Genomic DNA, 26,169 nt, shown 5'->3' with positions numbered 1-26,169 from the left:
AATACACAAGATTAAGATATAGAAAGTATGCTTGGGGCTAACTCTAGCCCCAAGAGGATGTCTAGCCATTCATGGTGATGTTGCTCCAACCCTCAAAGGCTAACTCCATGGTTGAAATCTGCTCCTTGTTGATGAAGAACTCCAATGGTGTCTCTAGCCTTCTCCTTTATGCTTCCTCTCTAAGAGATGATATGAAAATGATATATGGCTCTCCTTGTAAAAAGTAATCCTTATCCTTATATAGGTAGGTCAAAATGACACCCAAAATGAGCTGGGGTCGTGCACACAATATTCCCTAATTATTGGATAAAGGACAACTTTCAATGAGATGGAAATTTAATTTTTTCGCACTGGAGGAAGTTCGATCGATCGAACCTTGGACTTGGATCGATCAAACTGGCTGAGATCTATCGAACTTAGGCTGGATCGATCCAACTGGTTGAGTTTTTTGGGAAAAGACAAATTTGAGATATTTTGGGAGATATTTTTGGGAAAAGGACAAAAGTGGTTAGTGGGTGGTGCAGTTGTGGATAAGATCAATCACTTGAATAAGGAAAAAAATGTTCGATCGATCGAAGGGTGGTGTTAGATCAATCGAACTTTTTGGACTTCATGCTTTTGGGTCAAGGCTTGGATTTATCTTGAAGTGCTGAAATCGATCCTTATTCGATCGATCGAACTTTGCTGCTTCCCACATTTGGCTTCATTTGCTTCTTTCTTTCTCCACTTTGCGCCTTTCTTTGTTTATTCCCAGAATTGCATTAATTAAGCTCTTATTTGCCTGAGTTAGCTTATTTTTGGAATGAGTGCCTGAAAATGAAAATAATACGAAATCAATCTAAAACGGTAAAGTAAGATAGATAAAGGTACTAGAATGCCTAAGCTAAGGGGTTTAAATACGCACTTTTCAGCGCTCATCACACCCTCAAACTTAAATATTGCTAGTCCCTAGCAATGAACTAGAAAGTAAAGGAATGAAATGAACAACTATACAACTATGAGCTAGAAAGCAATAAATGGATAACGCCACTTTCGTAGGGAACACGATTGCACTTAGCATATGCAACAAGCCTTTGAAACCCCTAGGTTACCCCTAGTGGACGAGTGAAGTGTCGTGAGGGTTTCCAGAAATGGTACCCACAAACATTAAGCTTATTCTTTCAAAAGAGGCACCAATATTGCAAACAAGCATTAGGAGAAAACTACCTTAAGTATGCAATTTTTCAAACATTTTCTAGCAATCTCCCAAAATTTCAACATCAAGCAAGTAAGTATGGTCCTCCACATATCAAGAGAATGATTATGCAAATTAAAACAGCTCTAGAATTCTTTTTGAGTGGACCGGCATCAAATGTGTTGCTATCTAAGCCAACTAAAGAATTAATCACATCATTACCCTCAAACTAGCACACAAATCTAGTACCGATCATCAAGACAAAAAATAGACCTTTTATTAAAGCTTTATTTTCTAGGTGCGCTTATTCTTTTCACTCATTTTTTTTTTTATTTTTAAATTTTTTTTTTATTGCGGATCAAAGATGGAAGCATAGTGCAATGTGTTGATCTATTAAGCTTTCTAGCGATTCATGAGGTCGAGCGTTATGTCAATAACTCCCAAACCAGATGGCTTTAGGGCATTAGGCATTCAAATACCCATACGGACTTACAAGCTCAAATCAACTAGGCTACAAATTAAGACAACAACCATCTAATCATTTCCCACTTCTCACCTTTTGGGAGAAGTCCTCACTTTTTATTGCTTTTGCAACCCTTTTTTTTTTTTTTTTTCATTGAATTCAATTATTAACCTAGAGTTTGGGTCCTCCACCTTTTGGCGCAAGAAGTTCAATAGTTGATGAGGCTACCGGCTACTTAGTGAAAAGGGGTTGTTATCCACCTTTATCAATAATAAAAACTTTCAATGCACTACTAGCTCAATTGGGCTATAACCAATTCAATAATCAACAAAGCATGTACCTCACAAATGAATGCTAGTGTGTGCCGGTGCTAGTGTAGAATCCTAGAATGAATCTCAAAGCAATCACAAAATCAAGATGATGTGGACCACAAGTGCAAACAAGATATCAATTTTTCAGAAAATTTACTCCTAAATGGCATCTCTCGGGCATACAAGGAGTATTGAACTCTCAAGTCAAGCAATTTTTAAATTTTAAGCAATATAGTCCTCAAAAGATCAAAATCATAGCTAGATATGGACCAACCATAAAAATATCCCTCAAATACACAAGTCATGCTCAAAATCTTGAAATTAAAACTAATTTAAAACTAACACTGCAAAACACCATTCCCCCCAAATTTAAATGGCACAATGCCCTTAATGTGCAAGAGAACAAAGGAAAGAGTATACCAATGCAACTAAGGCATAGAATGATAGGGACTAAAGTATCCAAAGTGGGTGGCAAGGCCCCCCCCCCCCCAAACTTGGAATGAACTATGGTCCTGAAAATTGGCACTTGGATAAATTCATCAGATAACAAAATGGGATAATTAGTGTACAGTGGACATGCAAGTGTAAATGGGATAAACAGATAAAGAAATGAGAGCGGTATAAGGGTGGTCCTAAAAATTGGGTAACACTCTCTCACTGAAGTCACTGTGATGCACCTGATGGAGTCAAACATAGAGATATGAGAATATAATCATATGACATCCACAATAAAAACAGATATATATAAAACAGATAAAGTATAGGTACAACAAAAATATCAAAGCCGACAGACCAGCTGTAAAAATAATAATGTACAGTGACAAAAGTAAAGTATCAATAGGAGAGAGGGATCATGAGATAGAAGGAACTGGGAACTCAGGAGGATAAGGTAGGACGGGCAGGTCGGGCTCCACGGATATCTCTGGATAGATCTCGGAACATGGTCATGACATCCATGCGAAAGGTAGCAAGATCAGCTCTGTGGGCTGTGAGATCAGCTCGGATGGTAACAACAGCATCCTTAAGCGTCTGAAGCCGTTCTTCAAAGCCGGGGGTCAGATCTAGAGCCTCAGGCATAGACGAATCAGAAGAAAGCTCTTGAGTCTGCTCCTGCTCATGAATGGGTGACCTGGCTAGAGAGTACTGCTCTGTGTCGTCTGCAGGGTGCTCCAAGTCAATATCTATATGATCTATAGCTGGATGGACTGGTGCGTCATCCGCTACGGGATCTGCTGCTGCTGCCTGTGCCTCTAGCTGGGCCTCCTCCTCCTCTAACTCCATTGCAGCCACTGCTGCATGGTCTTGCAGGCGAGTAATGATGGATCGGTAGCTCTTGTTCCAGTCCTTCTTCAGGAAGTGACATGAACCTCTCTCGGGGTGCTCTCGAGGATGGATGGGGTAGCGCTGATCTATGAGAATCTAGTTGATGAGGTGGCTGAATGGAAGAGACTTAGCCCATCCTGACATCTCCTTACTGATGTACTCGTCATATAGCTTCCTCATCACACTCTAAATGAGTGCGGAAACGGACACCCAGTGCCCGGTGTAGAAGGCGTAGAGGGCTGTCAGATAATCGCCCCTCCTCTGAATCTTGTGCCCGGCCATGTATATGTTCCAATAGAGAACGGAATCAGTGAACCAAAGGTCATCTGGAAGGAATGTCCGAGTGGCGAAGGTCTTGCCACTGGCATGGTGACCTGTGAGAAAAACTGCCATGTCAGCATATGAAGGCCTGTATTGCCTCGGATATGTGTCCTGAAGCTCTAGAGGACATCTGTGTGGACAGCGGCAAGAGCGGGCTAGAGAGTCCACTATGATAGTGATCAGATGGCCATCTATAGAAGTGACTAGCTTTGCTGTGGTACGCGGTGATGGTCAGAGGTTTTGGTAAAACAACCGTACCAGCCGCGGGTAAACCGGCTCTGTGACGGGGGCAAGAATAGCGGCCAGGCCCCTCTGAATCATATCATGGTAGGCGGATCGGGTCAGCACCAATCTAGAGAAGAAGGCCATGTCGAACATTGATTCATGGTTGATAGTCATATGTGCATATCGAGGCACGGGCCTATCACGCTCCAGATGAGCTGGCTGAGCCGGTGGAGCTGGTATAGGTGAATGCTCAGCTCCAGTATACGGTGGAGATGGTGATGGAGTGAATGCAGGATGAGCCACAGAAGTGGATGGTATATGGTCATCCTCAGCCTCATGAGATGGTGACTGAGGTGGGGTAACCTGTGCTGGCTCCTCCTGTGCATAAGAGGGCTCTGCTGGCTCCTCTGTCCGTTGTCTAATGTGTCGATGGGGCCCGTGTTGCCTGTTGGCAATGGTTTTCGTCTTAACTATGGCCAGCAAAAAGAAAAAGAAAAACTTGCAATGGGAGTTAGTACCAGAGTAAGAAATTTTAAGCATGATATAGAAACATGAATGTTAAGTAAAAATAGACAAAACAAATATGACATGAATCAATGCAAGTGGCAGGATATGAAATATGCTAAACAATGTAAGTATGAAATGCATCCAATGTGTAATATCATGGGCATTGGGCATATATGAGATAACATGAATATAAGATGTGAAGAATGAAGTGTGTGTGTGAGATCTGTGAAGTTCGATCTATCACAAAAAGAAGTGAGATCGATCACAAAAGTTGGATCGATCGAAAATAAGTGAGATCGATCTCACAACTTCGATCGATCGGAGACATGAGTTCGATCGATCTTTCAAGATCGATCTGAGATACAAGTTCGATCGATCGAACTGTGCGACGATGAAAACTCAAAGGTCACAGATCTGTGACTTTGGAAGCACGGGGCCCACACGAACGTATTCGTGGGCCCATCAACACAACAAACATCAATTCCTATCCACTGTTCAAAGCCTATACTCCCAAATCGAATCAAATCATAAAAAATATATATATATACACATATATATATAGACACAAATGCTTCAAGCTTCAACAATGGAGGATTTTGTCATGTATATAGCATGTATTCAACATATAAAGCATGTATGCACACGATTGAAGCTTAAATCATGAGGGACATTCTCGGATCTTACCTCAAACGATGAGAGAAGTAGAGATGTGGAAGAGTGAAGATGAATCCGAGAAAGGATAGAGAGATTGATGCTTAGATGCTCGCTGGAAAGTTCACCGGAGGTGGGAGATGAGATTGGATGTGGCGGCGATGAGGGGGGTTAGGGTTTGCAGAGAGGGTGAGATCGATCTAAGGTATCGATCTTGAAAACCCTCGGTTCTATTTTTAAAAACATTCCCGACAGAGTTCGATCAATCGAACTTCAACTGAGATCGATCGAACTTTGATGAACTCTCTTCAAAGTATTTTTGGATTTTTGAAATTTTTGAAAATTGCAAAATTTAAAAATTAGAAATTGAAATTAAAATTAAAAATTGGAAAATAAAATAAAATATTTTTGGTTTTTTTTTTTTTTAAAAAAATAAATTAATAAACAATAATAATTAAAAACTAAATAAATTAAAATATTTTTGAATTTTTGAAAACTTTTTTTGAAAAATAAAATAAAATAAAATGAAATGAAAATAAAATAAAAGTGAAAATATTTTTGGATTTTTGAAAATTTGAAAAGTCAAAATAATGAAATGAAGAGTTGAGATCGATCGAAACAAGAGTTCGATTAATCAGACAGAGAGCAAAAATATGCAGGTTTTTGGCTCAAAAAATTGGCTAAGTGTTGGAACTTGAAGATCGATCGAACTTGGAAGTTGGATCGATCGAAGAACTTTCAGATCGATCTTAGAATGTTTCGATCGATCAGACAGAGAGGTGAAATATGTAGGTTGATGCAGGCTCAAAATTTTTCTAAGTGTTGAATCATGAGATCGATCGAACTTAGAAGTTGGATTGATCGAAGGTCTTCTGATAGATCTAAGAGTTAGTTCAAACGATGGGACAGAGAGGTGATTTGGATGCCGGTTTCTACAGGTCGAAAAATTTTGTAAGTGTTGGATGCAGAATGGAGTTCGATCAATCGAACTCAGGTTTAAAATCGATCGAACTATGCAGAATGCTCAAAAATGACATGAAAGCTCATGCAATCCTCACCAAAGTTCCTTTTAATGCATATGAGAACAAAAAACAAGTATCATGACTTCGCAAGAAATTAAATGAAAGATAGAAATGGGGGAGGAGTAGGGTTTTGACACCCTACGAAATGTCTTTGCTAGTCTTTAACGTCTCTAGCAAGACATTGGGCTCTTTTAGCCCAGATCAAAGATCTTATAATGCATCCCCTCCATGTTGGGGTGGTAGATGCTTTGAACTCCACCCAACAAATAGTTCTTTGAAGAACTTGTTGGATTAAGCTTAAAAGGAGCTTTTCATCCTTTGCCTATACAATTACAACCTTTGGGCTTCCATGCCCTTTCAAAGCAAGAATTTGAAACAAGACTTTTAGAATGCAAGGTTGAAGATGATCCTTTAGAAGTTTTGGTTTTACACAAAAGCTCATTTCCTTGACATTCTAGATCATGGCATTCATCTACAACATTAACTTCTCCTTCATATTTGTCAAATGAATTGGGTGTGGGATTAAAGATATTCAGCTTCACCTTCATATGGCCAAATGAGATCTTCATTATCCCCATTTACAATTGATGTTGGCATTAGCAGTTGCCAAGAAAGGATGACCAAGGATAACGGGAATTTGGCTCTTAGGATTGGGGACCGGTTCCGTGTCGATGACAACGAAATCAACCGGGAAGAAGAATTTATCAATCTTAATCAAAGCATCCTCAATTATACCCCTTGGCTTCTTAATGGATCGGTCGGCAAGTTGCAAAACTATCGACGTCAGTTTCAATTCACTTAGGCCCAATTTGACATAAACCGAGTATGGAAGAAGGTTAACACTTGCTCCTAAGTCAAGAAGCGCCCGATTAATGATATGATCACCAATAATGCATGATGTAGTGGGTGAACTGGGGTCCTTAAACTTTAGAACAGTGTTATGCTGCAAAATTGAGCTTACTTGCTCTGTCAAAACCACTTTCCTTGGTGCTTGGCTCTTGTTCTTCCGGTTTTGGGTGCACAAGTCTTTCAAGAATTTGGCATAAGCCAGAATTTGCTTGATTGCATCCAATAGTGGAAGATTAACTTTCACTTGCCTAAACATTTCCATAATTTCATTGGTTTTTGCCTTTTGCTTGTCTTTTGAAATGGATCCTTTTAAGGCATCCGAAAATGGAACTTTTAGTTCAAACACTTTTTCAAAATTTTCTTTTGAACTTTCTTCAACACAAGAAGTTTTCAAATCATTGTGTTCCAAATCATTTTTCAACAAAACTTTTTTGACATCATTTTTCAAAACTTCTTTTTCAAACACATTTTTCAAAACTTTCTCATTTACAAGATCATGTATATGCAATGAAGGAGGAATGGGATGTGAAACGGGATGGGTGACAACTTGAGGTTGCACCGGTTCACTCTCTTCATTGGACATTCCAACTTGATTGTCCACAATCCTACCACTCCGCAAGGTTGTCACAGCATTAACATGTTCAATGGTTTGGCCTTCCGATGAGGAATGGGTTTCCACAACACATTGTTGCTTAGGTGGGGTATTAATAGGCATCTTTCCCTTCTCTCTTGCATTGAGAGTGCTTGCTATTTGCCCTACTTGGGTTTCTAGCTTCGCAATAGATTGAGAGTGAGAATGAAGCAATTGAGTGTTAGCCTCTAAAATGCCCAAAGCGTTAGTATTTCCTTGGGAATAAGATTGGTTGGGAAAATGAGAATTAGAAAATTGATTCCCTTGTGATTGATAAGGTCTATAACCTTAGGATCCTGGGTTTTGAAGTGGAGGTGGAATGTACTTCCCTTGAAAACCGCCTTGGGAAGGGTTTGAGCCCTCTCCTTGGTTTTTCTAAGAGAAATTCGGATGATTCCTCCAACTTGGATTATAGTGAGTATCATAAGGATTGTTTCCTTGGTTCACAAAAGCTGCATTGACTTATTCATTTGGTTCATTTTGCACTTGTATGTGAGGACAATGAGAAGTAGAATGAAGAACACTAGAACAAGTCATACATGTTTCATTTGATGCACGATGAAAATGGTTAGGGAAGGAAGATACTTGGTTCGCCGAGTTTTGGTTAGTAAAAAATTGATCAAACCTTTGAGATAAAGACTTCATTTCGGCGGCTATTTCATTTGAATGGTCGACTTGATGTAAGCCAACACTCTTCCTACCTTGTGAATTTCTACCATTCTTGGATGATAGTGTTCTATACAAAGAATTTTCACTCCTGCTCTTATAAAGACGCCACACGTCATCTTCATGCCTATCAATGTATGAGCCACCCATGGAACCATCAACTATACCCTTATAGTTGTCCGATAAGCTCTCAAAGAAATATTGAACTAATTTCCATTTAGGCATGCCATGATGTGGACATTTCCTAAGCAATTCATTGAAGCGTTCCCATACCTCATGAAACGTTTCTCCATCCCCATGTGAAAATTCTCGAATTGAGGTTCTCATGGCATTGGTCTTTGAAATAGGATAGTACTTCTTCTAGAACTCTTGTTGCATTTCTGCCCAAGAAGTGATTAAAAAAGGCCTAAGATTGTTAAACCAATACTTTGCCTTGTCTTTTAAGGTAAATGGAAAAAGTTTGAGTCTTAAAACCTCTTCCGGCATGTCCGTATATTTTACGATGGAACATACTTCAAGAAACTCATCCAAATGCTTGTAAGGTTCTTCACTTGGAAGTCCATAATAGTTAGGAAGCATTTGAATGGTTTGGGGCTTAGTTTCATAATGATGTGCTCTAAATGGAGGCAATTGGATGCATGTAAGTGCATTATACTCATTAGGCACATAATGGTCTCTTAAAGTAAGAGGATGATTAGCTACTTGAGGTGCAACATGAACACCTTGGTTTTGAATTCCTTGATTGATGATGGGAGGTTGTGGAGCATACATTGGCCTTGGAATTCCATATGGAACTTGGCCTTATTATTGTGGTGGTTGGTGAATGAACGGCCTAGGCATGCCTAATGGTACTTGTATGTTCTCATTGTGCACATTGGGATGAAGGATGCCCTGTTGGTCTATATGACCAAGGTCCTCAACATGATCATTATTATGGTCATCCATTGATAGATTGGCTCTATTTGAACTTCCTCTTCCCCTAGGATTTCTAACGATGGATTCAAGATGCAAATCAAGAAGGACAAGAGTAGGTATCAATGAACGACGTCCATGCATACACAATGCAAAACACAACAAACACAAAGAATGACAAACACTATGTCTTCACAACAATGCAATTAGACTTCTTCCACAAACACTTAATTCATACTCTTATGCTTTAACAACAATGATGCAAGAACAATTAAAAATAAGCCTCCACGCGGGCCGATGATTTAACTAAGGGATTGAGTAAAGAAAGTCTCACAAAGGTCCTTTAGCACTTCAACTCCAAATTTAAAGCTTAGCTTAGCAAATTTTTAGAATTTTTAGCTTTTTTTTTATTTTATTTTTTTATTTTTTTTATTTTTCTTCCTTGCATAGCTTGAATGCTCCTTTGCTTGCTTCTTTTCCAACAATGCACCTAGTTAAGTAAGAATAACACAATAAGTAACCAAAAAGAAAAATAAAAATAAAGTAAAGACACGATCAAAAGAGTACTAATCCTAATTGATTCCACAAATATGACGTTGCCTAATCAAATCAATCAATCCCCGGTTACGGCGCCAAAAACTGACGTGGTGCGTCGCTATACCACAAGCTTAAAAAGTATGTGGAATTTAAGGCGAGGGCCAAGAGTTTTACATTTATAAAAGCCACTACTACCTTTCACTATAAATATAGCTAGGGTGAGTAGGGATCGTCCCAAGGGATTGTGAGGATCGAACAAGGTCGTGGAATCGCTATTAGGGCTAGTAGGTCGAGTGATCAAACAATTGGTTGGTTGGTTGATTAGATAACAACTAAATTAAACTAAGTGATAACAAAAGAATGCAATAAAGAGTAAGTAAGAGAGAGAAAGATCTTGTGGTTTAGAGATCACCACCAAGTAATGCATTTCTATACCATTGACAAGTGACTAATGAGGGCAAATGGTGTGTTGCAATATTGGTGTGTGTATGTGTTCGGTTGATTCAACTAGTAAGGATGATTAGTTAAGAATGTATTGTCTAAACATCATGTGAAAGACACAATATATCTAAGCAATGAAGTATATATTGTCTAAACAAAATGTGAGAGGCACAATAGATCAAAACAGGTCATTAATCCTTTCATTAAGCTCATAATCCAAATACAACACAAGGTTAGAGACATATGCTTCTTGCATTCAAAAGCTTGGATTATCAAACAACAAGCATAGATTGTCCTCCCATTTAACACTACACTGCAACTACACTACACCTACGCTACAAGCATGAAAATAAACTAGGGGAGAGGCACAATCCATCAAGGAATAAGTATGAACCATCAAGAAAATCACAAGAGCATTTTTTTAAGCACTATGTCTTGATAATCTCCAAATCTATAGCATCAATACACATAGACATGCATCAATAACACAAAATCTAGAGACAAGCACATGAACATCTATTCTAGCATACATAGACATATGGATAGAATGAAATGATCAATTGGAAGCATTAAACCACATAAATCATTGAATAAGCAAGATCTATATATATCAAAGTGTCAAAACATTAATTACAACACTAATCCCTCAATAATACACAAGATTAAGATATAGAAAACATGCTTGGGGCTAACTCTAGTCCCAAGAGGATGTCTATCCACTCATAGTGATGTTGCTCCAACCCTCAAGGGCTAACTCCGTGGTTGAAATCTGCTCCTTGTTGATGAAGAACTCCAATGGTGTCTCTTGCCTCCTCCTCTATGCTTCCTCTCCAAGAGATGATATGAAAATGATATATGGCTCTCCTTGTAAAAAGCAATCTTTATCCTTATATACGTAGGTCAAAATGACACCCAAAATGAGTTGGGGTCGTGTACACAATATTCCCTAATGATTGGATAAATGACAACTTTCAATGAGATGGAAATTTAATTTTTTCGCACTGAAGGTAGTTCGATCGATCGAACCTTAGACTTGGATCGATCAAACTGGCTGAGATCCATCGAACTTAGGTTGGATCGATCCAACTGGTTGAGCTTTTTGGGAAAAGACAAATCCGAGATATTTTGGGAGATATTTTTGGGAAAATGACAAAAGGGGTTAGTGGGTGGTGCAGTTGTGGATAAGATCAATCATTTGAATAAGGACAAAAGTGTTCGATCGATCGAAGGGTGGTGTTGGATCAATCGAACTTTTTGGACTTCATGCTCTTGGGTCAAGGTTTGGATCTATCTTGAAGTGCTGAGATCGATCATTGTTTGATCGATCGAACCTTGAAGTTGGATTGATCGAACTTTGCTGCTTCCCACCTTTGGCTTTATTTGCTTCTTTCTTTCTCCACTTTGCTCCTTTCTTTGTTTAATCCCAGAATTGCTTTAATTAAGCTCTTATTTGGCTGAGTTAGCTTATTTTCGGGATAAGTGCCTGAAAATGAAAATAATACGAAATCAATCTAAAACGGAAAAGTAAGATAGATAAAGGTACTAGAATGCCTAAGCTTAAGGGGTTTAAATACGCACTTTTCAGCACTCATCAAACAAGTTTCAACTCAATCAAGGGCATTTTGGTAAATTTTGGAATTTCTCAACATTTTTGGGGCAAAATTAGAATTTTTTGAAAACTATGGAGTCCAAACATTCTAATGCATTGTATAAAAGTTTCATAATAAGAATCATGTAATGAATAAACAACAAAATGAGGAATTAAGCAGCTCGACTTCTCATTTTCAAACAGAGTTCAAAATTTTCCTTTTTTAACCTTTTAAAACCAACAAGTGGGATCTCAAAGCATTTTAAGCAATCAAGGAACATTTTACCAAAACAAAGCACCTTAACCATGAGCTAAAAGTATTTGAAGATCAAAACTATCAAGACGGTCCATTTGAAACACTTTTAAGCATTTTTAAGCAAGACTTTGCAATTTCAAGTTCAAAAGCAGAAGATTCAAGTCAAGTTAAACTTGCATTCATTTGAAACAAGTAGAATCAAGCAACATCCATGCATTTCCTACTCAAGACAAGCAAATGAAACAAGTCGGGATTCATGCTTACAACAATTTAAATTTGCAATGCCATTTCAAGTTCAAAATATCAAGAATTTTTCAAGGCAAACAATTTTCATTTCATTTCAAATTTCAAATCAACATATTACTTTGACATTTTGGCATTTAAGCTTTGCATTCTAAATCAACAAACAATTTTCCAAAATCATGATATTTCCAAAGTCGAGAGCTTCACATTTCATAACAACTTTGAGTTTCAAAACAATTTTCCGAAGACTTGAAAATTTTCTTTCTTTTTAATTCAATTCCAAAGTCTTAACTTCAAAACTCTTTTCCAATTCCAATTCAAGTTTTCAAAAATAGACTACATGCCTTTTGGAATTTAAAATCAAAGTTCCAAATTGATTTTGTAAAAATTCGGCGTGGTTTCCCCTTAAAAATGGATATTCTCAAAAATTTTCAAAGGCAGAACAAATATGCATTTTAACATTTAATCAACAATCCAAGCATTTTCATAGAAATAGACATTCAATAAAATTTCTCAAACTCATTCATCCGGCACAAGGGACACCGCCCACAAACACAAATATACATGTTTAAATTACCCATTCTCCTTCTAACTACAACAATCAAACATCATTCTCCAATTTATTTTTTATTTTTTATTTTTTATTTTTTCTCAACAAGGTTTTTCCGTCATCCATTCAACACAATCACAGTTCATGGTCAGTCCAATGGTCCATTGTTTTTATAAATTTTTCATTATTTATTTTTTTGATATTGATTTTTGATTTTTCTATTTTTTGTACACACCATTTTCTATTTTATGCAACAATTATATACAAATATAAATTTAAACAGAAAGCAAAACTAAAATGGGTAAGAGAATGTAATAAAATAAAATAACACTAAAAAAAAAAAATGAAAAAAAATAAAACAAAAATAAATTCCTGCATACCGGAACCAAAAGAGGGAAGAAAGGATTGAAACGAAGTGGTTCAAGGCGAAATGGAGGATTTTTGGCCTCATCGTGGCCAGAGGGGATGATCGGAAGCTCGTCAGAGCTTCGCCGGAAAGTGCAAAGAGTTGCCAAAAGTTGGATCAACCTCTTCTTGGCCTAAATCGGCCGGAGATGACGAATAAGAAAGAACCTAATAGAGATTCGAGCAAGAGAGATAACGGCTTGGCCCCTTTGGCCAAAACTCTTTGCCAGTAAAAATGGAGAACGGCGGTGATGGGGCTTGGGATTCTTCGGCTTGAGGAGAGAAGGTGGAGGTTGGGTTGTGTGGGGTTTCCTCGCCTTGGTCGGAGTGAGAGGTTGAAAGGTTGAGGTTAAGAGAGAAGAGAAGAGTTACAGGAGAGAGAATGAGAGGGTTTTGGGAGGTAGAGGGAAAACAAAAAGATAGAGAGGGAAAGAGAAGAGGGGAAGAAAGAGAAAAGAAAAAGAAAAAGAAAAGAAAAGAATGGAGGAGAGAGAAAAATAGAAAAAGAAAAAAAAAAATTAGGGTTGGGGTGGGAAGATCAATGGCCAAAGCAAGTTTCGGAAGTTTAAAAGACGTAATTTCGATCGATCAAAATGGAAGATGAGAAGCCATAAAGTCAAAGGGTTCGATCAATCAAAAATACACTGGAAATGCAGGAAATGTAAGAAATTGCCTGGAAACTAGATTTTACCAATTCAAATCATATTTAGACGACGTAGAAGATAACAAAACAAGAAATGAAGGAGGAATAGGGTTAGGAAACCCTACAAGGCATTCATCTTTAACGTCTCTAGCAAGACGCTGGGCACTTTTAGCCCAAATCAAAGATCTTGTTAGACATTCCCTTCTCAGTGGGGTAAATGGAACTTTGAACCCCACTGAACAAACTATTCCCTAAGGAAATTATTGGATTAGGTTCAAGTGCTTTCAATGGCACTTGATTATCAAAACTTTTGGGCTTCCATTCCCGTTCAACATTTGATTTTAAAACATCTTTTGAAATCTCTTTTGAAAGCAAACCATTTGATGTTTCAACACAAATCAACGACTCATTCTTTTCAAATTCATTTGCAAAATATTTTTCAACAACACATATATCTTCATGTTTGTCCACAGAATTGGGGGTTGGATTAAAAATGTTTAACTTCACTTTCATATGGCCAAATGAGATTTTCATTATCCCCGTTCTACATGTAATATTGGCATTAGCGGTAGCCAAGAAAGGACGGCCAAGGATAACGGAAATTTGGCTCTTAGGATTTGGGACCGGTTCTGTACCAATGACAATGAAATCGACTAAGAAGAAGGACTTGTCAATTTTAATCAAAACATCCTCTTTAATACCCCGGGGTTTTTTAATTGATCGGTCGGCTAGGTGTAAAACTACCGACGTCGGTTTCAAATCACTTAAGCCCAATTGAACATAAACCGAATAAGGGAGAAGATTAACACTCGTATAGTGCATGATGTGGCAGGTGGACTGGGGTCTTTAAATTTTGGGAGGGTGTTGTGTTGCAAAATAGAGCTCACTTGCTCGGTAAAAACGACCTTCCTAGGTGCTTGGCTTTTGTTCTTCCTCTTTAAAGTGCAAAGATCTTTTAAAAATTTGGCATAAGCTGGAATTTGTCGAATCACATTTAAGAGAAGAAGATTGATTTTGCCTTGCCTAAACACATTAATGATTTCATTATCTTTGCTTTGTTGTTTTTCAAATGATGCGGATGCTTTTAAAGCATCCGGAAATGGAGCCTTTGGCTCAAAAGATTTTTCAAAATCATTCCTTAAAACATTTTCAATAATGAGGCCTGATGAGCATTGAATATTGCATATTCGAGCCCTTAAATACGCATATGTTAAGACCTAAAGTGATATATCTATCCTGTTTTATACTGATTTATGTTTATTTCATGTTTTTAGGTGATTTCCCAAAGAAACAGTTAAAACCGGGCTTTTATAATGAAAAGATTGATAATGAAGTTTACCGCATCGTTGCCGGTCATCTGAAGCAAGCCGAGAGTCAAAATGATGAATTTTCGAAGAGTTTAAGTTCAGAAGCTCGAGCCTCAGTTCTATGGCTCGAGCACAAAACAAGAAATTCCACCAAGGCAAGAAAGCTTGAGCTTTGTACCTTAAAGCTCGAGCCTAAATATAAGGTGCTTGAGTTTTTGTCTAAGAGCTTGAGCATTTGATGCGTCAGAATTTAAAAAGTTAATTTCTAAGCTCCCAGGCCTCGTGCCTCAACTCAAAGATTGAGCACCATTATTTAAGGCTCGAGCCTTGACTACCAAATGCTCAAGCATGGTACCTAGTCCTCAAGCCCATGATGCTTGGATCGAGTAATGTTAAAATATTTCAATCCTAAAAATATTCTAAGTGTTGAAGAAAAAGACGCTTCGGAAAAGAGTTGAAGAAATTTGGCTATGTATCAAAGTAAAGCTCAAGCCCAACACCTTGGGATCGAGCACCATGAAGAGAGGATCGAGCACCATTAATAACAAGACATTCTGAACAAATTTTGCTCCCAAAGCTTGAGCCTAAGCTTTAAGGCTCGAGCACGAATCAGAAAGTTCGAGCACCAACAGTTTGGGCTGGAGCATGGCTAAAAACTCTGAACTTGCTTCAGTATTTTGGGCATAAATTTTGACTCGGAACTCCAAATTGAGAAAACTCAGCTGCTCTAGGAAGAAGACTCGAAGCCTGATGTTTTTATCTCTAATAGCCATCTCCAAATTTGCACTTTAAATGGGTCAAAATCGCGTTACAAAGTCGGACAAAGTTGCTGGCAAGTGATGCTCGAGCCTGAACCCAAATGCTCAAGCCTAAACCTCAAAGCTCGAGCTTGGGACTTTAGAGCTCGAGCCTGGACATCCTAGAAGTCGTAAGTACATATGGGAATGACCAAAAATCATATTTCTTTATTTCCTTATGGGCCCAGTTGTTACCAAAAGCCATAAAACCAATCCAAAGGGGATTGGGACTTGTTCTCCACTATAAAAGAAGAGGAGAAGGCCACAGAATCGGTCATCCATTCTCTCATATCTTTCTGTCATGGCATCTTTTAGGGTTTGAAAAAGAACCAAAAGGAGTTTTGGCTGTCCATGGCGATGAAGACAATAACACAGATGTATCTTGCGTCGTCATGAGTAGCTAATTCCTCTCTTAGGGCATTGATATAACCTGATCCGATTATTATGGTTTGATTGTTTATACTTTGGGAATTTAATAGTTTATATATTCTGATTACATGATTTTGAGCAACTGAGTCAACTCAATTGGTGTTTTAATGAATTAATAGTTTCTGAATAGTTATTACCTTGTCTTAGATATAATTGCTCATAAATTATTCTCAACCCATTCTTATTGGACGGTATCTAGCGAAGCCCTGCCGAACATAAGAATGGAGACCATGTAATGGTGTTTAAACGTTTTTCATGAATGAATGTTTTCATAGTCAATGCCTAGGGAAGACGAGTTATACTACAAAATTAGTTAGCAGTAGGTAAGTAGATAATCCATGTCAACCGAAGATAGGTTATTATTAACTGAAATTCATGAAACATCTTTCTTTAAATCTGAATTAAATTAAAGTTATTGAGTTTAATTCCATATTATACATAACTATTGAAATCTCAAGGTTGAACAGTTAACCATAGTATGAGGTTCATGGTGAAGTCAATCCCTAAGTATTTATTCTCTTGATCTCATTCCTTTTATTCCGTTTATTTTCTTTTCTATTATTGAATTGCTTCACAACACAACAAATCAAATCTTCCTTCTAAATTAAAATAGTAATTAATTGAAGACTTGATAAACCACAATAGTCCTTGAGATTCGACACCCTCAACATAGCCCAATCCTACAAGGATTCGTTCTATTATGAGTGGTATTTTATTATTCATAAATAAAAACACACATCAATTTTTAGCGCCGTTGCCGGGGACTATATCACGGTTTTGTTGAGTTTGAGATTAGTTTTATTTGAATTTAAAGCTTTAGGACTTTCTACTATCTCACCTTATTTTTTATTTTTTCAAGTGCAGGAATCTAGCAGCAAGGACGAAGACGCCTAAGGAATAGAAGCTTTGGTTTTAGGACCTTTTGTGAGTTTTTGTTGTTTTTCTTCACTTGAAATTTTTCTTTTTGTTAGTAATTGTTACCATTGAAATTAGCTTAAATTATTAGGAGAATTCTTTAAATCAGACATGGCTAATAATGGTGATAATCCAAATGGGGCATTGTAATGACCCGGTCTTTTTCCTTCCTTTCTTTTCTCGGATTTTCACGGAATTTTTTTTTTTTTCGCTGATCTTTTTCCTTCCTGGGTTCAGTTCCTCGTCGCTTAGTGTCATCTCCAGTGCTCTGGAGTGAGTTCTGAGACTCTTTTCTTTGGATTGACAACTTCCTTTGAGGACCGAGTCAATTCCGCATTTTTTTTTTTTCGTTTTTTTGACACTATTCACTATTTCGTCTTTTTCCCAATTTCGTTATTTTCTCTATTTTGTTTTTTTCCCGTTTGTCACTTTGTTGGCATAACCTCACTTCTTGTGTTCGGAGTTAGTTTTTGACTTCACATATCTTCATTCTAAGTGGTTTCCACGAAATATGTATCTTTACTTTTGTAAGAAAGTACTCTGGTTACTCCTGGTGTCCATAAGGGCATGGATGCATAGTTTTTCAGAATCTTTTTCTTTTCTTGGGATGTTTTTCGTAAATATATTTTGAAAATATTTTGTTTTAGGGGTTTTTAAGAAAATATTTTTGGAAAATATTTTCATTCTGGGCTATTAGTGCAGTTTTCACTTTTTGGATGGGCCATTGTCCAATTAATGAAAGTTATTGCTAAATGCCTTGTTTTGAGCCTATATCCTCCTATGAGATTCATTTTCACTTTTCATTGAGTCACGTGCTCTTTGAATTTCCTTCTGGTTATTTTTTCCAGTTTCAGGGTTTTCGGCACCGGTTGCTGCCGAACTTGTCTGGGGCATAACTTTCTGCTCGGGACTCGATTTTTGACGTCGTTTCTTTCGTTGTTTATATTTTCTCATTTTGAATCTTTTTCATTCATAGAGTTTTGTCATTTGATCGTGTTTGCTCAAATTACACTTTTCCGGACCTGGCGGGGCCCGTTCGGGGCACTTTTTGAGATTTTCTATAAATAGAGTGACTTAAGAGAAAATATCAGATTTTCCTCTCTCTCTCTCCCCTCTCTTGGCCGGCCATCCCTGGCAGCCATGGCTGCCGGTCTTCTTTCATCTTTTCCGACCACTTCCCTTTTGTAAAAAGGTGTAGTGCCTTAGTGTTTATTGTTCGTCTTGACGACGCACATCTTTCACCCTTATTAGAACCCGTTTTTGGCCAATTTTTGAGTTCGGGTTTGAGGCTAAGTTAGGATTTTGGTAGGTCCTCTTTGGAGTTTTTTGTTCACAACGTTGTCCCCAACAAAACCCCGAAGTATCGTCGGATTCGGAGCCGTTTCATTTTGATGGCTTTTGAGATTTTCATCTCAAATTGAAGTAGGGGATGTTTTAGGATTTTATATATGTTGTATGGAGTGTTTTCCATGATTATAAAACTTGTATGTATGCTTTTGTTTAAGTCTTATAATTTAATTTAATTAATTTCTATGGTTATGATTTAATTCTCATGATGATGTATAACTTATAATTAAATTGTGGAATGCTAGAAAGTTTGGATTTGATATGTTTGTTAATATATATTAAATTAAAATTATTTGAATATGAATTGAAATTTTTATTTAATAATTATCTTTGCTGAAAGTTTAATTCTCATGGCCGTACCTTGCATGAAATTAACTTATGATATGTTTTTAAATTAAGTTATGGCATGTTGTTTAACATACTTTAATTTGAGCGCATTAGGATGAGTATGAAATTCTAGAGTTTTTAATTAAAAGAATTAATTAAAATCTATTGAATGGGTCCATTAGCTTAAATTGAGTTTTTAACTTGATATTTGTAATGACTAGGACTTATACACAAGCATAAGTTAAATTGGGACCATTTGATGCTGTTTTAGAATCTAGGAATTTAATTATCATGATTTAATTAAATTCCATCCTATTGTTTTAATGACCTAATTAAGTTTTTCATGTGGTATATGTATTGACCATACTATGTTGTATAACATGTGTCAATTAGGGATCATTAAATCGAGATTGGAAACTTAGAGAAATTAATTAGGTTATGTAATTAATTTCCCTTTCTATTGCGTTGAAGATTTAATCATGTGTTTAATATTGGTAGTATGTTCGAAGCATGATTTTAGACTTGTAATGGATGTATAAGTCATACTTTTAATATTGAATTATATTGTTATAGCGTGTAACGAATCGCACACTGAAGATTCGACATGTGATGTTGTTATAACGCGTAACGAATCACGCTCTGAAGATTCGACATTTGTCATCCTTTAGTAGTTATGGATTTAGAGCATGTATTGTGTGGTTCCAACCTACTTGTGCATGAAGGTAGTTTCGTGTACTATTCAATACGTATATAAGTTGTTAACTTATTTATTTTGGAGTCACTTGGGACATGGTTACTATGATATGGCTAGAGTTTGGCTCTAGTGTGGGAGGTATGAGTTCTCCCCGTCGAGATAGTGTGCACTAGGGGTTGTATTTCCAGCGGGTCAATTCCTGTAATAGCCGTTGAGGTCTCGGCAGAATTCCGAGCTTAGATATACAAGTGTTCCACTAATTGATTTTGCACTTTTAGATTTCTAGTTAATAACCTCAAGAATCTATGTCTTGATGGTATTAGAAATTCTAAATATACTAAATTGCTATATTTAGTTGATTTCATATTTTAGATTTCAAGTTGATGACTTTGAGAATCTATATTTTGTCGCTTGGTATAGCATGCTCCTATGTTGTTTGAATTGCATAAATGATGTGTTTTATGCTAGAAATGATCTTAGGCAGCTTAGGATGCTCCTTGAGTCTCACCTTTGACATAGACGCTAGGTGGAATGAACCACGATGTTTAAATCATGTAAACATGTAAAACGTTAGGTCGATGTATGCTCATTTCCTACGAGTAGCTTTATGTTGCTCACCCCAAAGTTACTGGGGCATATTTCAGGTACAGGATACAAGATTGGAGATTTGCACTTGCTTTGGGTGAATTGCATAATGGAAGTTTCTTTAGAAGCATTCTTGTTCACATGCAAGTGTTAGCATGTTTAAGTTTTGCCTATAAAATGTATTTTTTCTAACTTGGAGGTTTGACATGTCAAATGTTGTAAATGAATTGTAATAAGGCTATAGGCCATTTTAGCATGTTCAAAATGTTATTTTACACTTGCATGTATGTTCACATCATCACACAATTGCATACAATTCAATTTGATCATGCAATGGGGGATCTAATCGAGCCTTAGGGACTTCTTTTCATTTTCATTTTTAGTTCATTTTTGCATTTTCAACCTATTTCAGTTGACCGGTAGCTTGTTTCGGTCGACCGATGGCCTTTGAATTTCAATTGAACAGTAAAAGTCCAATTCCAGTAGCCTTTTTCAGTTTTGAGCCACAAAAACCAGTCGACCGGTTTGTCATTTCGGTCGACCGAAATGAAGGCTCATTTCCTTCTTTTTACTGGCTCATTTCGGCAGACCGAAGCTCCATTTCGGTCGACTGAAATGGAGTTGCCTTGTAGGTTTTGTTTGGTTGATTGTTTCTTCAGGCCTTTATCGCTTCGTTCCTTCCTACTAGATTTTGTTAATCTTGTGTAAGTCATTTAGTGGTGTTCTTGGTTTAGTTTGAACTAGATTTTGTCCCTTTAGCTGTCATTGGTTCCATAAGGTACCATTTGACCCTTTTCATGTTTGTTTTCACTTCTGGTTATTTCCTTGAGCTTCGTGACTTCATGGAAGGTCACATTGGTGTCTTGGGGATGGATTGCATCTCTATAGACTTTGGATTTATCTTTTGCTTCCGCATTTCGGATCCGTTATCGGGTCAACTTTCGGTTCATCACAGTACACACTGGGTTAAAAAATCCAGGGTCGTTACAAGTGGTATCAGAGCTCTTAGGTTTGAATACATTGGACGACGGGTTTGGGTGCATATCATGCTTATGTTGCCATGCTCTATGTTTTTATATGCTTCTTGATAACATATTATGGTTTCATAACATGTTTATGTGATTATGTGGTATATATAGTATTGAGTTTGTTTAAGCATAATTTTAATTCCTATGTAAAAAGCATGACAAGTGATGTATGCTAGAGTAGAATTGTATATGCATGACTGTGTTATATATTTGGCATGACATGGGATTGGTTATTAAGGCACAAGTTAGGGTTGGTGGTGATGTCTCTTGGTGGTATAGGTTGTTGTCGACCTAGCATTGGTTTTTGGGGTAGGTGGATGGTCACCTTTTGTTTAGGCTCTCGTGAGGTGATTCATTTGGCGCTGCCGTAGTGCTGGATTTGTTGGTTTTGAGCCATGATGAGGTTATGGGCCTCTTAGGATCCTTGATTGTTAGGGATGATTCCTCTAGGATTGCAATTTTCATGGGCAGGTACGTTATGGGCAGGTACGTTGTGGGCGGGTGCATGGCACTGTCATGCTACCGTACTGGCTAGCTACAAGTACAGTTCGAATGAAATCAATGTTGGTTTTGTTTTGATAGGCGTTGTCCTTATGATCGATGATGATGATGGTTATTTTGGGGGTCAGTCGTAGCGATTGATTTGGTTGTTGTTGGTATGGCTATAGTTGCCATTTTCTTTGAGTTCTCTTTGCATGATGACAATTTTTGGGATCAAGTTGATTGATTGATGTTTGGGTAGAGAGAACATCGCACTGTTAGTGTCATTTGTAGTGTCACCTTTAGATTCAGAGATGGATTATTAGAGTCTTACCATTGTGGTAAGGGCTCACGTATGTTTTGAGACAGGTTGTTGTCGCATTGGTTTTTGGAGTCAGTTTATGGCTAGGATTGGTCTTTCCTTTTACCTAGACACTCTTAGACACGATGTCCATAGGGTTCATTGTTGCATCATTTTTATCTTATGCAGTTTTGTTTACTACCATGTTAGTAGTAAGATTTATGTTATTGTGATATGTGAGTAGGTGAAGGTCTATCCACATTTACCTTCTTATTGTGTGGCATTAACATGCCTTCTTTATATGCTTAGAGATGCCATGTTGTTACTGTATTTTAGTGACATGACTTTGTGCTTACGTGGAGACGTGCTACATGTACCCATGATTTTATCTATATGAGTAAATTTATTTCTTGGTAGTTGCATTTCCTTATTATTTGCATGACTTCCATGTTTAGTTTTTCCCTTTTGTTTCCCCTCTGTCGCACGTAGTGTGTATGTGGGTTTCTGTACGGGTTTCGTTGTAAGATTCCTTGTAGAGGAGTTGTCACATTTGTTTTGTCTTAGGCTGTCCACTTCCCTAAGGTGGGAAAGATGCTTCATTTTCGTGTTTGTCATATCGACACTTGTGGGAGAATAGGATTTCTTCTCTTTTCTTGGTTCATGTAAGGGACTTTACAAGGAGTGAGTCTCTTCTCTTCGTTGCGTTGTGCACAGCTTTGCGGTTAGCTGGTCCGTAAGGACCACTATCATTGTCTTGAGTCCTTGGTGAAGATTTGATGGATTTTAGTCGACTTACTTCCATGTAGGGGGTGAAGTCTTTGACCTTGTTGTCTTTTATTTCAGAGATGAAGTCGTGGTGTTGTTATTCTTAGGACTGGTGCTTCCTTCCCTTCGCGTCTTCCCTTGGGGAGTTTTGCCGTGGTTCTTAACGGAGTTGTGGTGCTCAGAGTGAGTTGATTAGTGTGAGATCATTTTTACGGGGACTTATGTCCATATCATTGAGGAATTGTTTGATTCGTGAGGTGAGCTCGTTGCTCTTTTGAGGATGTCTTTTGAAGACTTGCTTTGGTTTTGGAGATCTAGATGTGGTTGACTCTTAGGAGAAGTTTTGGAGGATCGCTGTTGGATATGGCTTGTTTGTGGAGTTTTCTCGTCCTAGCTATGGCTAGGCGTAGTTTTGAGGAATCATAGTTCCGATGATTGGTTGTGGATCGAAATTAAGGAATTTTGATTTAGCTTGGTGTTGCCAAGCACGATTTTAAGAGACTCGTTTTGTGACCTCGTTCGTCAAGATTATGATATGTGCGCCACTTGGTGGACTTGTATTTCGAGGATTTAGTTATCCATGATAAAGATGTGGATCCGATGTCTGATTATAGTGTAGTCTTGTAGTTGATTCGTTTTAGGGAGAAATGAAGGACTTTCGATGAAATGTCTTGTTGTAAGGTTCGTTTTGATTTTTATAGGCGTTGATTTGCTTATCGGACTTTGGATTCTTGATTGATGTTGTTAATAGGAGTATTTTGAGACATTGGAGTTGTTAGTTTTGTTATATTAAGGATTTGAAGCCTTAAGCATAATGGTGCCTATGACATTGTTGTCAGAGTTTGGGATTGGCCAGGATGGTCTAGAACGTCCTTGTACCATATTCCAATTCTCACAGATGCCTGGTTTCCACATTGCTTTTAGCTATGATCGTTTGTGACATTGATGTCATTTGTATTGAGAGTTTCATGGGTAGACTTGGTGGGGGGCAGGTTATGAATCAATACCTTATACTGTCATGCTACCGTATAAAGTTGTGTGTTGTGAGCAAGTGCTAGTTGTCGTCGATGCTACCTTACTGACGAGTAAGTGTGGGCGGGCACTAAGTACAGTCATTGCTACCACACATTTGAGTACGTCGTGGGCTGGTCCTAGTCGCTATTCGTACTGCCATGTCGTCTTTATTCGATAGCTTGATTGATACGTGGTTATCTTGGAGTTCTTTTGGTGATTATTTTAGGATCGGTTTGATGGTTCGTCAGGAGGGACATTTACAGTTGTTGTCTTTCGTTCCTTTGTCTAACCTTGGGTTTTGTGTGTAAGTTTCGACTTGTCGTGTGGCCATGGGGTCACTATTCTTTTAAGAGGTTGTCCTGTTGTGAGCACTGATGAGCGCTGAAAAGTGAGTATTCCTTTCCGCACTCGTTTGTAACTGGTATCAGAGTCGAACCTCGAATCTGGACCACTATTGTAAGTTTTATTTACGTTTTAAGTTTGCAGTACCTACTTTGTGCTCTATTACTGTTATAAATCTCATATGTTTGATTACTGTTTTAAGCCCATATTATCCTGTGCTTGCTTAGTTATTCGTACTACTGTGTGTACGACTGTTGTTAAGTTATTAACAGGAACTCTTGGTTTTAGGCACCATAACAGCAATCAAAAGGTCTTAAGAACCAATAACTGTTTGTATGGCACAACCTAGTTCTGTAAACTGTATCCGTAATCGTACTGGTCAAGATCCCGATGGATATCGTCATATTTCTCACTTTACACACACAGAACCCATAGCTTTTACCCAACTCGGTGCAGGACTAAACTTCCTTATCGATATGATTACTGATTGGAAACATAATCTAGAGGCAACCAATACCCATATGGATTCCTCCTTCGAAGATGTCCAACAAGGAATGATCTCCTTGAATGACAAACTTGAAACTCTTACCCAGATTTTCACCCTTTCTACTCCTCAGGATACATCAGTCCTTCAAGATCAGATAAATCAAATGACTATCGATTTAGCTAAACTCCAAAAAGCTAAAATGTTAGATTTATATCCTCCGGAACCAGATCCACCTGATCCTTCCAAACAGGACCCCCTTCCTGGAGCCTTTAGTCCTCCAGAAAAACCTTTACCTAATGAAAACAAACAACCTCATCGTTACAAGATAAAACCTCTTTTTTATGGACATGAAGAAATCAAAGTATTTTCTGAAACTTCTTCCTTCCAGTACCGACGAGATAATTATGACAACATCATAGATCAACTCAATTGTTTACAAGCTCTATATGTTAATCCACATCTTACTTTTGATGAAAGTACACATATCATCAATCGTATAAGACAGATCTCCCTACAAAACGAAGATCTTCTTACTCACTTTGGCTATACACCCAGTGAAAGCAATAGTGAATCTGACATCGAAGAACCCTCTGATGAAGAACAAATATATGTCTTTTTCGATAAGTCAGAGTCTTCAGAAGAGCTCGATGAAACCATCGAAGCAGATTCGATACCTGATTCCGATTCTTCTTCAGATGAAACTCTAGAAGTTGAACCTCAAAAATCTCGACCCAAGAAGTCTAGATCTAAGAAGCGTCAATCAAACACTATTCTTGACGAGTCTTTTTACGGAGACTTTCCTACTTAAGATCTTCTTCCCGCAGAAGAAATTCCTTCAGCTAGCCAACCCACGGCCGGAGAACAAAGCGAAAAATCAGAACCCAAAAAGCCTTCTGTTTATACTTCCTCGTATAAATACGATTTTTCAACAGTTCCTACCTGGACCAGAAAGAATGACCTTAATAAGTTTCCCATCTCTCAGCATGGAACTTATCTTGATCTTTCAAATGTCCCTTATAAAGATCATTTGAAAACTATTGACGAATGGGCACAATCCTTAGCCATACTCGTTAATAATTACAAAGGCACCTGGCAGTGTGACCGTTTTCTTGATTATATCTCAGCAACCCTACAAGGTGATGCTCTTGATTGGCTTTGACAATGGGATCAAACTACTCAAGGCCAACGACAAAAGGATGAACTATTGAATAACTTCGATAAAATTGATGGAGTTTTAAGAGGCTTCGTGAAGATTCTCAAAGAAGAATTAGTCGGTCATACAGGAGAACAACTCCTTACTGATGATGCAACATGCGCACTTTCGAAGATCGAATTATGCGATATTTGCAGTTTTCCCGCCTACGTTAAAATATTCACAAAATATTTTCGTAGATTACCACCGAACGCTATCGAACATTGGCTACCCCAATTTTTCCATAAGCTTCCAAATCCTTGGGATGAACTTGCAGTCAAAGGCTATCCCGATTTTCTCGTTAGAATCCAGAAACCCGATAACATTGGTTTTCGTACTAATTTTGTTTATCGTCTCATCAACGAAAAATGTCTAGAGACCAAAGGCAAGAAGCAGGTCAAAAACTAAATTAGCAACATTGCTGAAGGACAACGATGTTGT

The 26,169-nt window shown here is 37.8% G+C and overlaps 1 pseudogene; it reads left to right on the top strand.

The window, feature by feature from the left end:
* Window positions 1–8,366: 8,366 nt before the first annotated feature.
* Window positions 8,367–8,465, top strand: LOC132282790 (small nucleolar RNA R71; annotated as a pseudogene).
* The last annotated feature ends 17,704 nt before the right edge of the window (window positions 8,466–26,169 follow it).

Source organism: Cornus florida, unplaced genomic scaffold (genome assembly GCF_030987335.1).
Source record: "Cornus florida cultivar Cherokee Brave unplaced genomic scaffold, ASM3098733v1 CherokeeBrave_3.0.0_Hap2_Chr01, whole genome shotgun sequence".
Taxonomy (NCBI): Eukaryota; Viridiplantae; Streptophyta; class Magnoliopsida; order Cornales; family Cornaceae; genus Cornus; species Cornus florida.
The sequence above is the reverse complement of the archived record's forward strand: the minus strand, read 5'-3'. Positions and strand labels throughout refer to the sequence as shown.